Source organism: Ambystoma mexicanum, chromosome 1q, assembly GCF_040938575.1.
Source record: "Ambystoma mexicanum isolate Mex_15411 chromosome 1q, UKY_AmexF1_1, whole genome shotgun sequence".
Classification (NCBI taxonomy): domain Eukaryota; kingdom Metazoa; phylum Chordata; class Amphibia; order Caudata; family Ambystomatidae; genus Ambystoma; species Ambystoma mexicanum.
The window spans coordinates 664,212,226-664,227,200 of NC_090922.1; positions in this window are offsets into that span (position 1 = coordinate 664,212,226).

Sequence of the window (14,975 nt, forward strand, 5' to 3'; positions counted from 1 at the left end):
ATTGGGAAATCCACTTACCACTCTCTGTCTCCAAATATTGCTCAGAGGTGTATACACATTGTGGCATGTTAGATTTGCACCTGAAAAAAGCTGCAGTGACACAAGATTTATTACAGAGACAGTTGCATCCCAATCGCTCGCCCAGAGAATCTGCAGTTTGTTTGCCATGTATGCATCCAGCCAGCCAGCATTGGCGTGACTCATTGCAGCGAATTGTAGAAACCATCCGTTTTGCAAGTAATACACAGCAATTGTATGAACACTCGCTCTGGTAATACCCAAATGGAAGAGTTGACCATTGTTATCTAATTGGAGAGCTGCAGTGACTCTTGTGACTCTTGTGTGTACAGCCCTGACATAATGCACAATTAACAATATCCAACCAATACACCAGAACACTGTGCTTGTCCAAGCTGTGTTTTACAAAATATATTGATATTCACACATTGAAAAACTCAAGGTCTTTCCCTAGCTGACGCATGTTTCGTCCAAATGTGCTCTTTCTCAAGGCTCTTTCTCAAAGCTATCCAATTGCACATATCCTCTAATTACAATGTACCCCCTTATATTAACAGACCAAATCTAAATTTACAGAAGTTCTGAAATGATTATCCAATTTTAAATCCTAGAAACAGAAAAGATATATTAAAAACCAAATAGTTGGCAGTTAAGAGAGCGGGCGGAGAGGGTAGGCAAGGTAGGAAGAGATAACACAAATTTAGTTTTTAGAACCTTGGTTGGACATTCTTTGATTTTTGTAACCCTGTTGTCGTGTTTGTGGCTTCTGTACCCACTTACAACCCTCCTGCCCTTGGCCTGTGCGTCCCCAAATGGCAAATGAAGTGTATACATGTTACCCTCTGCCTGCTTCACCTTTATGATTGGGATCACTGCTGGTTTAGTATTGGAATAGGGTGAGAAGGAGCTCTAACCGCAACACCCGCATTGTCAGCTGACCCTGTATGCCCGTGGCTTCTGCCTTGGCCCTACACTTGCCATGAGACCATGCTGCAGCTAGGATTGGCCACTACTCCAACAGCCCCTCACCCCGCCCCTTTCAAATGTCTAGGTTCTCATATGTTTACTAAGAACTGCCATTGCAGTCAAAGCTGTTCACACAATTGCCAACAATGCTATCAAGGGCCTGGTTACCCACCCCCAAGCCCCAAACTGGCTATCCTATGAAACTGTTGCATGGGAGAGAAAAGCAGCATCCATCTTCTTTGCCTCTAGATGATGAATCCACAGTCTGGTAAGAAGCCTCGATTGATGATGGAGCAATAATGCGCGAGTACTCTCCCATGTACAAGTGCGCGAGTACTCTCCCATGTACAAGCACTTGGGAGAAGCCAGCCCTAGGCACGGAGTAGAGCATCTCTTGGCTCCCAGGTGTCACAAGCACCCCAGCCTTGCTGGCTTTAACACCAGCACTTCCAAGACCGACAAAGCAAGAGGTCTGATCTAGTGCTTTGCTCACCGGCTTCCTCTGCCTTTCTATCTTTCGCATACCGAGAGCGTTTGTGGTGCAGAGCAGGTTCGTAGTGTGCAGGGTTCTGGTATGCTGCTTCAGTGCACTCGTTTTACGATACTGACTTCCGGCCTTTTGGAGTGAGGCCTGGAAAGTGTGGAGAGAGGGGAGAGGACTTTGTGCCCTTGGCGCCCCTGCTCGCACTCTGCCTGACTGTGTGTGCAGGCTCCAGCATGTCTACGGAGCCACTTGTCTTGGGAGCACGAGGGCACTTTTCTTCTCCTGCTGCTGACATCTGGGTGCACATTTTGTATGGAGCATTCTACCTCATCACATCCCCATTCACCGGATTGCCTCAATCAAAAGCACAGCACTGAATCCGCTTAATGACTAAGCGCAGTACGTATGCAAGACAGCACACATAACCCACAAAGTGCACCTCCAGACAACTGTGGAAAGCATGGACCTTATGTGCATCAGGCAATCAAGAGCACACATCAAGCATAGCTGCCGAAGCAATCTACACCAGACACACCACAAGCAAACAAGCAGCGCTACTGCTGGGGAAGCATTCAACATAATCTGCAACAGGACACATTCAGTGGAACTGCTGCGGGGCATGCAACCTCCTGTGCATCGGGTAATGAGAACGCCATTGCCATTGCGCATGCGGCAGTAAACAGTTATGAAAACCCCATAGTACGCTGCAAGCACATATTGTTGAGAGAATGCTCTCAGAGTGTATATTGTAAATGTCATGGAAAAAGCGCACATCTCTTCCAGGCATGTCCCCCTCCAAGGATGAACCACGTTATCGCTACACACTTCTCTCCCACACTATCCTCCGATGACAGTAATGGCAACCCATTAGACGTATGAACATAAAAAATACTGATAATTAGTAGTGGAATTGAAAATAATTTTGGTAATTTAAGTATTGCGAAAACCGACTGTAGACAGCCATCGGAATCTTTTGTCCCCTGTTTCTAAATAAATGAATGGCTAAAATAAAAATAGGCATACACATGGAGAAAACTAAAGAGCAGGTCCAAACAGCAAATCAAAATATCAAACAATACAAAAAAACAAAAAAATCAAAGCCGTACAAGTCTTTTGAAGAAACGGGACTGCATTGAAATCAGGTTCTGCATTTAAGTGATGATCATTTTGGAATGGTGTACATTTTACACTTAAATCTGGGAATATGTCTCTGCAGTACTAAGGTGGGCGATAGGTTACATTAGCCCGCAATCATGTGTTATTAGCAATATTTAGGTGGTTGGGTTGATTACAATCGCCCTACATTGGTTAGATAAGCTTGCATGGTTCTCTGAATACATTGTGCGGGCTTGGCTACATTGTTCAAACCCGAATGGGAGCAGCAGGATTACATTTGGGCTGTGGTCATACAGAATCACTTCAGACAAACAGTCTGGTTTTGACGGCCTTGCAGAAGGCAAGATGAGAAGGTTCCCTTCTGAGGGAATGCAGCAGTGAGTTCCAGCGTCTAGAGGCAATGAATGGGAAGCTTGGGCCACCGCCTATTCACGTTTAATTCTTGGGACTGGCAGAAGGTTGGCATATGGGGCTCTAATGGGGTTCTAATGGGTCTTGCAGCCGGAGGCAGGAGGACTCTGTGGGAAAGGTAGGGAGGTGAGGTGTGGTGGATGCATCTATGCGTGTTGGCAAGTGTCTTGAAGAGGATGTGCTGTCGGACAGGCAGCCAGTGCGCTTGTTGTCTGGCTGCAGAGATATATTCCCTTTTGGAGATGCCCAGTGCTACATGGAGGGTGACATTCTGAATGATTTGTAATTTGTCCAAGTTTTTTGCTGAGCTTCTTGTATAGAGTATATCACAGTAGTCTAGCCTTGAGGCTATGATGGCTCGAGCATTTGATAGAAAGTTGGTGGTGGATAAGAACGGTCTGGTGGCATTTAGTTTGGAATAGTAGGCTGAAGATGAGGCTATTGCGCTTACTTGTTCGGAAGAAGTAAGGTTAGTGTCTAAGTAGACTCTGAGAGTTTTGACTGACTCAGAGACTGGGATGGTGTTGTCAATGGTGAAGGCTTGGTATTTAGCGTCAAGGGTGATGTGAGTCAGTGGGGGATAGCAGTAGTAGTTCTGTTTTGTCCCTGTTAAAGCACAGACAGTTTTCCGCCATCCATGTGTGGGTTGTGGTGTAGATGGAGTTAAGGGTGTTGGAATCATTCTCATAGTTGCCGGTGAGAGGCATGAGGACTTGAGTATCGATGGCATAATTAGTGTACATCATGCCGAGCAAGTCAAGTAAATTGAACAGGGAGATAGTAAAAATATTGTACAAAGTGGGCAATAGGCAGGAGCCTTGCAGTACTCCAAAGAGGATGGTGTCTGGGTTTGCAGCTGTTAGGTCTGAGAAGAAACGCATGACTCTTCCTTCAAGGAAGGATGCAATCTAGGTGATTGCATTCAGAGAGAAGAAGGCTGAGGACGAGAGATGTTGACATAGTAGATTGTGATCCTCAAGGTCAAATGCTGCCGGTAGATCCAATAAGAGGAGAAGGGCAGGTTTGCCAGAGTCTGATATCATCAATTTGATTTTTAAGGTCCAGTAGGGCTGTCTCAGTGTCGTGACCTGGACGGAAGCCGAATTGTTAGGTGCCTAGGATGTTCTTTGATTCTAAGAATTCCTGGACTTGCAGGTATGCTGCTTTGTCCAGAATCTTAGGCAGGAATAGTATGGTGGTTATGGGTCTGTAGTTATTGGGATTGAATGGATCAAGCGAGGTTTTTTTTAGAAGGGGACAAACACAGCCTTCTTTTAGACTTGGAGGAACAAATCCTGATGCAAAAGAGGCATTGATGAATGCTGTGAAGAATGTGTGAGCAGGTCCGCGCATTCCTTGAAGAGGGATGCAGGGCAGATGTCCCCTTTACACGTGGATGGTTTGATGTTCTTCATGAAGGCAGTGACTTCTGTCTCATTGACGTCTGTAAGAGGATTCAATCCAGCACTAAAGCTAAGTCAATGCCTAGTCTGGGATACTGAATGGAAACCCTTATTGATATATCTTTATGTCCAGGTCATGAGTTCTGGATGACTACCCCTAAATAACACCCCTCTCTTGGAACCCCCCTGACCCCACTGAGCCAAGAAGTAGTTCTGTTTTGCAAGTTTAAACGGTTTATTTGAAAATGTAAACAATATTTATATCACACTTTATAATAAATTAATAATTAATATCACACTTCAGAACATGAGCAGTTAACAACAATGGGTAATGTTCTACTAATAAACTGATTTGATTACCCAGGAGTAGTATAAAGGGTGAGGTAGCACGCTTGGGAATAGGAACAGAAGAATAAGGTGGTAGAGAATGCTTTATCTAGTTTCAGATGGATGCAATGTTGAATGAAAATGCAATACAGAAAATACTCAATATGATTTCAACAAAACAATGTAATCACTTTTCTCTGGCAATCCACTCCCCCCCTTATGCAATGTAAGGAAATGAAGAGGAGAGCACACAGTTCTTAGAAATGCAATCAAATGTAATTCAGTTCACCCCAGCAAGCTTAGACTACAGAAGTTGAAACACAGGCAAAATGCTTTTGAATATGGTGACAATGCAGTGAGAAATATGCTGAAAATGCTTTTAATTCCCTTCAGGAGGTTCAGGGTGAGTGGTATCTAAATATTAGTCCAGGCTCACTCTAGCAATGATTCAGGGATGGTTCTTAAGAGGCAAACGAAATTTAGCAGTTCAGGCAAAAACAGCTATCTTTTTACAAGTAAAGAAATCGGGCCAAATCGCAAATCGCGGCAAAATTCGCGAATGCGTGAATCGTGATTGCGGAGAAAGTATAAGGAAGTTGTTGGAAAGGTAAGATTCTAAGCCTTCAGAGGAAAGTTAAACCAAGTTCCTAGCCCAAAAGCTTACAGAGTTATGAACGATTAAATAAAGGTAGTTTTTCGGATTTGAAATTTTAAAAGTTCAAAGCGACAGGTTACAGCTTGCAGATAGAAAATGACAGGTGATAGTTCTACTTAGCTTAAATAGATTGAATTATATTATATTAAACTAAGGGATAGGTTCTGAGTTTTACTGAGTATTCACAAGAGATTTTGGACAGGAAGGCGACTTTGTCACGGATCCGGTCACTGCGCACAGCACTTCACAGCGATCTGGTCTCCGGTTTCGAGTACAGCTCTGCTTTCTGGGTCACCGGCACTGCTCCTGGATCTTGGGTTCTGCTGGTCTGGTCTAGCACCGGTCTGCACGGCTCCTAGTCCCGCTTTCTCCGGACACAGCAATGTTCTATGCAGGGAATTCAAACAGCTCGCCCGGCTGTTGATAGTCTGCAAATGATTTTTGGGCCTGCTGACAAATACTTTTGCTTGCAGTGGGCCTTCTTGGTTCAAAGTTCTGTAGTCTCTGTTTAGCTTGGAAGTCTAAGTGTAGCATCTCTGGATGTGAAGTCGTCGGTCAGCATGCTCCGCAGCAAATGGAATTGAATGTCCCTACCTGTCCCAGCAGTCAGTCTCTTTTTATGTGTTTTGAAAATGGGTGTGTGCCTGGCATCACTAGCCAGCCCCTCTCTCAACTGCCCATTGGTCAAGCTTTCTGCACTGCTTTGATTGGGGGAAGGAAATGTGTGTCATGGTGATGCTGTTTTATGGTCTGCAGAAAGGATACTCCCCTGTCAAATTGCACACAAATCTATATTTGACCCAAATACATATTTGCACAGGTACACATTTGTTTAAAATTACATGCACCCATCACATATCACAGGAGGTATACTCTGTTCAAACTCTGGTCTTCCTGGGGGCTTGCATTCAGAAATGGCAACATTTTGTGCTTTTTAGTGGGTTTTGCAACATCAGATTTTTCTCCAGATTTATACACATGTACACCCCCCTCCCACACATATCTCAGTAACTTTCCAGGTCGCTAGCTTAAACACAGAGTATGTGGTGTCAATAAACAGCAGGGTTTTGCCCCAGAACATCACACAAATTCCCAACGTGTCTTAAAACGTGCACAGAAAAATCACAAGAATTACAGTATCATTTAAATAATTTTGACAAGTCCGCACTGTGAGTTATACATCTTTCTTAGAATCATATTCTGGCCACCAGGGATGTGTCATTTTAGGTCACATGGTGTAGAAACCAGTTTTTCCAGTTTCTGCCAAGCTCAGAGACCCTGCCCCTCCCAGCTTCTGCCAAGAGGAAGCTATTTTATGATTCCCCCAATAAACCATCTGCCTGGGTCCTGGAAGGCTCATTGTTCAAGAGGAAGCCATTTATGACCTCCCCTCAATAAACCCTCTGCCTGGGTCCTTTGTTTAGTCTCTAGCAGTCCCTTGGTAATTCAATCAGAGGGGGTAACCTCCCCTCAGAATGCAGCCAGGCCTGAGAACTGCTGTGGATCCAGTTTCACTCCAATTGGGGGGGAAGTTGTCAGGCAGAATCCAGTTCCTTAAGCCAGGCCCCAGCTAATGTCACTTTTAGTTACCCATTTTTCTGCATTCAAATAAAACTAACAATTTTTACACATGCAGCTAGAATGCTGATTCTAAGTTCAAAACTATGACATTTTAACAGTTACAAACTATGTGACACTCAAAAGTAGGTCACTCAGTTAATTTAACCATTTCGATTTTGGTGGTTTCAATCCAGTTTCAGTTAGGCTGTTGACATGCATAGCTCAGCCAGTTTTGTTATGAACATTGTTTTGGGCTCTTCATCTTCCCAGATTTAGTATGCACACATACTTCATTCTGCCAGATGTCCGCTGGTGTTCAGTGAGATTTTTGGATGTGTTGCAATGTTTGAAAATAGGCTTTTTGAGCTGGCATTCAGAGAAACAAAGTGATTTTAAGTGCGGTTTTTCCTTTGGCACACATTTCACTCATGGCACCCCGGCCCATCCTGCTCGCACTGGTGGGTGGCAAGTTAGGCAACCATTTTGGTGTGCGCACAAACTGCGTGGTTCTCCTGGATTCTGGCGCACATGTGGGCTTTTTGGCCATCTTGGATTTTCAAAGCCCACAGCACCAAATGTTGCAGCATGATAGCTCAAACGTGGGTCAGGACACCCAACACGTCTCTGAACAAGAAGAGAGTGGTGTTGGTAGTCTGCTGGTTAGATGTGGATGGTTGAGACGTATTGGCGAGGAGTGGGTTAAGTTGATTTGCTTTGATTTTGTTCTGCAGAGTGTCAAGCTTGAGGAGCATGGCTACTTGTATGTTAGCACACGCACCATGCTTAATTCTTTAGTATGGCTGGAGGGGGGGGGGCTTTCTAGCTCCCTAAAGATGGAGAAGATTTCTTTGCAGTTGGACTGGGCATTGTCTATTCCATTGCTGAATGAGTTAGCTTTGGCAAGGACAATAGTTTTTTTTATATTCATTAGACAGTTTGGTAAACTCAAGTTTGTCTACTGCACATTGGTTTGCTTGTCATTTAGATAGGGCTGCATGCTTTTTGGTGCGTAGGGCTGAGAGTTCAGGAGTAAACCAGTTGTTAGCGTGCTTAGTTAATTTGGAATTGTGGACTTTTAAAGGAGCAATGGCATCAATAACTTCAGCTTGAATGGTGTTGAGGGAGAGAGACAAAGCCTCAGGATCTTTGGAGAACGGTGTCTCAAGGGCTGGGACCTTGAGATAAGGTGCTAACATTTCCCTAGTGATGAGGAGTGCACTTCTAGTGGATGCCGAGGGCAGAGGTAAAATGGTTGTGTTTTGTCCTTCGGTGTGGAGAGTGTGAAGAGGATGAGGTGGTGGTCTGTCCATGGAAGTGGGAGGTTGGCTGTAACATTAGGGGCACAGTTGTGGTGGGCTAGCCAGTCGGTGGTGCAGCCTTTGTTGTGAGTGGGGTTGATGATGGAGTGTGAGAAGCCTAGAGTTTCTAGTGCTTTAGCCCGGTTTTTGGCTGGAGTATCTTTGGGGTCGTGAAGCCCGAAGTTTAGGTCACCTGCTAGGATGACTTTAGAGGATGTTTTGAGATTATCTGAGACAAGGTTGTAGAAGAGGGCCCAAATATAGCCTGCAGTCCAGTCGCCAATTTTGAAGTACCTGGAACATTCACACCAAAATATGTGACGTATGATGAGCAGATAAACCAGCAGAGAGCCGCAGTGGGGTTCTGCCCAGTACCTATTAGATGAATGACACCTATTGAAGTACCAATAACCAGACAACCATGGGCAGTAAGGTACCCATTAAGAAAACCCTACTAGCAAATTAAACGAAATGAAGATTGTTTAAGTACTGTACAGGAAGAACACAAAAAGTCCTTAATTGAAGACGAATGGTGACATCACGAGGGCCTGGATTAACGCACCCATATAAAATAGCATTGTTGAAATACAAGGGATCTTAAGCTGAAAGCAGGATGAAGATATTCAACCAGCTAACGCCTGTACATATGCTTGTAAATGAAAGAAAGCTAAAGAAATCAGTGCGGCTTGCTATGCTAAGTAGAAGAATAGAGCGGCAAGCGCCATTGTGCACAATCTACCTCAAAATGAAGCATGTTATACAAGTGCAAATCCACTTTGCATGAAAAGCAGAACTAACCCAGGTTATTCTAGGCCAAACGCAAGAAGTTTCATATTTTAGTAATACGAGGAAAAAGGCTGAATCGAAACTTGGCAGCTGCAGCTTTTGCCGGGGAAGCCAAGGTCATATCGATTGAAGCTATGAACAGTAGCTACTTTAATTGGAGTTAAGAACAGAATATTCTGCCACTGAAGGAACAAGATAAGGAGGCGTAGGCAGGTGGTAGGGTGAAACGAAAATCAAATACACAAATTGAGAGAAACAAGGTAAATCCATGGTGTGCTTGCACATGACCAGCCGAACGAGACGAGGCACAGTTACACACCTACGCTTGGCACCCACCCAGCCAACCACAGTGAACCAATTGACACATAGCTCATAAAGTGATGATTGCTGGTAGAAAGGCAGGGTGAATTGGGGGACACCCTGCACCTGCTGGACCGTTCTGCGTGCTGCTAAGCAAAGTGGAGATTTATGCATGGGGTTGATACCAACCCAATCACAATGGACCAAATAATGTAGGTTCCTATAGTTAGTAGAACCAATGAGACGTCGTACTTTTGGTGACGTCTACAGAAATCATTTTTGAAGGAAGGGCTTAGATGCCCACCTGACAGTATTTACCCAATACCCTCACTCCGTTACCATATACAGATATAGCACCTATATTAAAGTTAGCTTTTTCCAACCAATAGAATTGCATGTTAACTTTTGAGTGTTACACGTCACATTATAACACGTTTTTGTTATAAAAGTTATTTTTTGTATGAAATTCGAGGGAGTTGAAGCGAGACGGGCTGTCGGACCACTGCCTATTTCCATGTTTCCCCATTTTTTGTACTTGTCATTAAACTGACTCCCCTTTGCCAAACCATTGAGTTGTCCTTATTGATTGGTGTTGGAGTAAGAAAACCTGCACCCCCATTCATCTCAAGGTGAAGCTATCTCATCTTAAAGTACTGAAGAGCAAACCCCGACTCTATGGGCCGGTCGGGGGTCTCTCCGTACACTTGACAGCAAAGATCGGATGGTTTATCGACTATCGATTATTGATTGAAGTAAGACACCTATTGACCGCCGACATAAAGTAACTCTAGGGGCCTCATTACGAGGTTGGAGGTAAGGGATTACCGGCACCGGTAAGGGTGCTGGTAATTCCTTACCTTCATATTCCGAGGTCCCTTAGCGGGTCCCGCTATGGGCGCCTGGTTTTACCAGGTGCCCTTAGCGGGAGCCGTTAAGGCACCAGGGATCTAATAACGGGCCCATTATTAGCTCCATCCCCATTCCCATTGAGCCCTATGGGGGCTCGAATTGGGATGGGGAATAGTTTTCGGAATGGGGATTTACTGGGTCCTCCAAGGTTGGAATGACCCGGTAAGTCCCTATTTCGAGAACTCAGACCCGGAATGCGGTAAAGGGTTAGTCATGGTGCTAATAGCACCATGGCTACCTCGAACCTCGTAATAAGGCCCTAGGTCTTTGGCAATATCACGAGTCTTTTGCCATTCGGCTGAGAAGACCGTGAAGCTCCCCGTAGACAATGGTAGTGTAAGCAAGAGACTGCAGTCAGGGCCCGAAGGGACCCGCTTTCCCACATATCCCTTCCCATTCGTACGGGCAGCTGATCGGGCGAAAATCTAATGAAGGCGGTAACGAAGGCGGTGATCCCCAGGATCCAGAGACGAACCATGCGAACGGTGAGTGAAGCAAAAATGCAGTGCTTTGGTAAACAGTGCATGCCTTAGAACAAGTAAAGGGAAAAGGTAACAGAGGGAGCAGGGAAAACAAAATAAAGTTAGAAGTAGAGAAGGCTGTATATATATATAAGGGGATAATGACTCGAGAATAATTACATAAATAAAGGTTACCAGGGTGGACACCCGAGAAGAGAGAGGTTACCAGGGCGGACACCTGAGAAGTGAGAGGATTTTCCCTATTCCTGCGCTTTAAATATAGCAGCCAGAAGAAAAGTGTACCCAGAGTCCCACATAATGGGGAACAAATAGACTACCAGAACGTTTAAAGACGTTGTGAAAGGGGTTTGTTTACACTCCATGAAGGGGGTAATGATTCGAGGCAAGATATTTGTGTCCAGCTGGTGTCTAGCTAGTCTGTTAAGCATCTGTCTTACATGTTTTCTGTCGTGACGTCATATGTGAGAAATCTTTTTTTTTTCAAGAGAATCGATTAAAAATGTGTGCGATTCAACAGCTGAGACAGAATCACACATGAATTGATGTTTTTTTTTTTAACAAATTGTAATATAAAATTTTTTGTGGAAAATTTGGATTGGAGCTTGCAGTGTTTGGTGCTCGCTCATATTGTCACAAGTTGTTTAAACCATACGAAAGCTTTGGCAAGTGTTATATCAGAGGAAAGGGAACAGATTTAAACATGGAAGACATAACTCCATTAGCACACCGTGATGCTGTAAATGCATCGGAGGGACAGGGCCTCCGTATCCTTGTCCTTTACTGCTTTTTATCGTGTGTTATGTTGTGTTTTCCGCGCAGGAGTTCATGTGGAACTCCTGGCGGTGCTGCTCTCTCTTTTGGTTTGGTGACCAGACCCATGGGATACCCTTATGGCACCCATGGGTGGGGGTACAAACCTGTGTCCCTAGTGTATGTTTTTGGGCACCTGTGTGTGGCCCACAGAGCAGGGTATGGGCTGGTGGCAGCTCCATGCTGAATTTGACAGGTGCTCTGAGTATCCTCCATTTTGGGGATGCCCAGGCCCTGCCATTGGAATCAGTTGATTCTTGATAGGAAACAAGATGGCCCCCTGTGGCCTCTTGCTTTCTATTACCTGATACCTTGTTTTCCCAAAGTCCTGGGAAGCCCTGACTCCCTCCCTTCCCCCGGTGGAAATTCCATATATGGTGTTGTTGTGAAGTGCTGACCAGACTGGCTGGAGCCTTCCCAATGACTGTATGTTGTGGGTACGCCTGTGGGTGGAACCTGGGTGAATGGAGTGTGTGACGAATACGCATTCTGTGTTGTGGATGTCTAGTATCTGGTGTTTGACACAATGACTGAGACAGCCCTGCCTGAAACTGGTATGAATGCAGTGTGGAGTGCTGAATGGCTGGGTACTTGTCCCAATACACATAACTTGTTGTGAGTGTCTGGAGAAGAGTGAATGGCCTGAGTGCACTATGCACCTGATTGGCTGCCTGCCTGCATGAATGCCCTTCTGACCCATTGGTTGCCTAAGTGTGACCCAGCAGAATGAATGAGAGATCAACTAGTATATCTGGGGGCCTCTCACTGCTAGAATTCTTGTTCAGAAGCTGAAGTCCACTACGACGAGTAACTGGAGCAACTGAAGCTTGACCTTGAAGCCCTGCTGGACGAGAAGAATTGATGTTGCTCTCCTTCACAATCTGAAAGCTGCTGTGTCTCCAAGGACTGACCCAGAGAGGACCTGGTAAGGCGCCCTCTTCCCGAGCTACGAGGGACCATTGTGCACCAGCTGATCTTTGCCAAAGCTCCCTTATAGACAGACCTACGACAGGCTGCCGATCGGAGAGAGGGGGACTGCCGTGGAATCCCAAGGAGAAGCATCCGGATTGTTGTCCGCCACTGTCGACGATTGCTGTTGCCGACTGGAGCCGCTGTGCTCCCATTTACATAAGAACTTTCTTTGATCCACGGACACTCTCGTCCGCATCATCGCCGCTGTATCCTGCTGGTGAAGGCCTGACCATCGATGTGCAGAGGAGCATCCGCCGGTGGGTTTCCCGCCACCTAAAGACCACAGAGATGCCGACGATTCGACGCCCTTGCTGGGCCACAGTTCTTTATCATCTCTTTGCAGTCCAGAACTATCGTCACTGAGGTACCACGCACGCCTCTTCCTTGCAGAACGCCAACGCTCCGTCGTCGACGAGCACCGCTAGGAATGAAGCTGCCACTTCACTGCCGTAGTTCACCCTGTTCTCCGTCAGACATTTGACGACCCATGACTCCTGCCTTAAAGGGAGGACACTCAAGAAGGGCTGTCGATTTCCTGTCGACGAACGCTACAAATCCAGGTACATTGGGGCTGTAGAACTATTGTAGAAGGAAATAAGACTTGCAGAACAATATGTGGACTGGACTTGTGATATATCTTTATCTTACAGGTTGCCCAGGTGGGGGGATCTCCACACAGAACTGTCTAGTGGTACAGGGCCAGTATTCTGCCAATTGTTCCAACCATCTTGCTTTCCTTCCTCTCTCTACTGCTGGTTTCCTTGTTATTGATCTGTGTGACATTTTGATAGTATATTTGATGCACTTTAATGAGATCTGATAATATTTCTGTTACCACTTTAGAACTGTATATATTTACCATTGTGGATTTTCTGAGCACAAAGTGAGTTATTGTGATAGTGTACATAACCTTGAATATTAATTATATAAAGACTGTGTTTCAACTAATGCAGTGTGTGGGCATTCCTTTGTGGGGGCTTGGGGACTACATTGTACTTAAGAATCAGCCTGCATCACCTCCTGAGAAGCTAGGCCTTGATTGCTCGACCATAGCTACCGCATAGAGAATCTTGGCTGGGGTACTCTGTGCCTCTCCTCTACCATATAGAGAGCAGAAGTACAGACCACCCCCCTCCAGTCTTTACACTGGTGGCAGCGGTGGGATGCTTATGGTTTTAAGAATCAGTGTATAACCATGCCACCTACAAAATATCTGTACTTTATTAAATTGAGGTTTAGTTGTGTACAAGATAACTGCACTACAAGCAATGGAGCCTATTGCAAATGGTAAATTGACTAGTATGAGCTTAGAGGCTCTCCAGAGTACTTGCGAAGCCAGGGAGTTAGACTTTATGGATAAGTCTAGGGCTTAGCTGATAGCTGCCCTGGTGGACTACCAGACTGATGGTGAAACTCCTGATGAGGGGGGGGGAATGCAACCAATTAGGTCTCCACCTCTGGGGTTGTTGCTGAATCTGTTTCTGGGAATGCCACCATTCCTACTGCCTCTGTTCCAAACCCCAGCACTTCCTTGGAGCTTGAGTTATTAAGGATGAAATTGGCCTTTGAAAATTGCTAGTTGGAAATAGATGCTGAGCTTAAGAAAGAGGAGTTGGCACAGCAAGTGGAACTCAAGAATAGGGATCTTGAACTCAAAGACAAGGACACTGAATGTCAGCAAATCCAGTTAGAGAAAGCTTGAGTGGAGACTTCAGCTAAACCAGTTGAGAGTGTCAGGTCCCCAGCAACCAAGTTTATGAAAGATTTGGTTGGTGTGTATGCGGAGGGTTCTGATATCCTCCAATGGATTGAAGTGTTTGAGATGGCTTGAGTGTGGAAGAAAGGGGTCAGTATGCGTACCTGAAGTCTGCTTTGAGTGCCAAGTTTGGCAAGACGCCTACCCAATATCTTAAACAGTTGAGGGATTTTAATAAACGAGAGAATGTGTCTTGGATTGACTGGGTCAGTGCTGCGCCATTGAACATGATGGGGTGGATTGATGGTTATAAAGTGAAAACGTTTGTTGAATTGTCCCACCTCTTGTTTTTTGAGCATTTTTCGGAAGCCTGTTCACCAGAGCTGTGTTAGTATGTTGCTGACCAGAACATTTTGGATCCCTTTAAGCTGGCTAGGTTGGCTGACAAGTGGGTCTCCCACCGGGTGTCCCCTAAGGACTCCAGTGGGAAGGACAAGGACAAAGAAAAGGGGGCCTCTCAGAAAGCTGAGGAGTCCCAAAAGCAGTCACAGTCAGGTAAACCAAAACCTTCCTCTCCGAAGACCCAAAAACCTAGTGGGGATAAGTCTGTTGTGGGTGGGAGTAAGAGTAGTGATCCACCTGCTGCAAAGCAGTGTCCCAGTGGTTCCCGTACCATTCCCCGCACTCCTGGCACTTGTTGGAATTGTGGGGCTCTGGATCACCGAAGGGGTGACCCCAAGTGTAAGGGTACGGCACTTGGAGTCCAGGCTGTCAGCCTGACC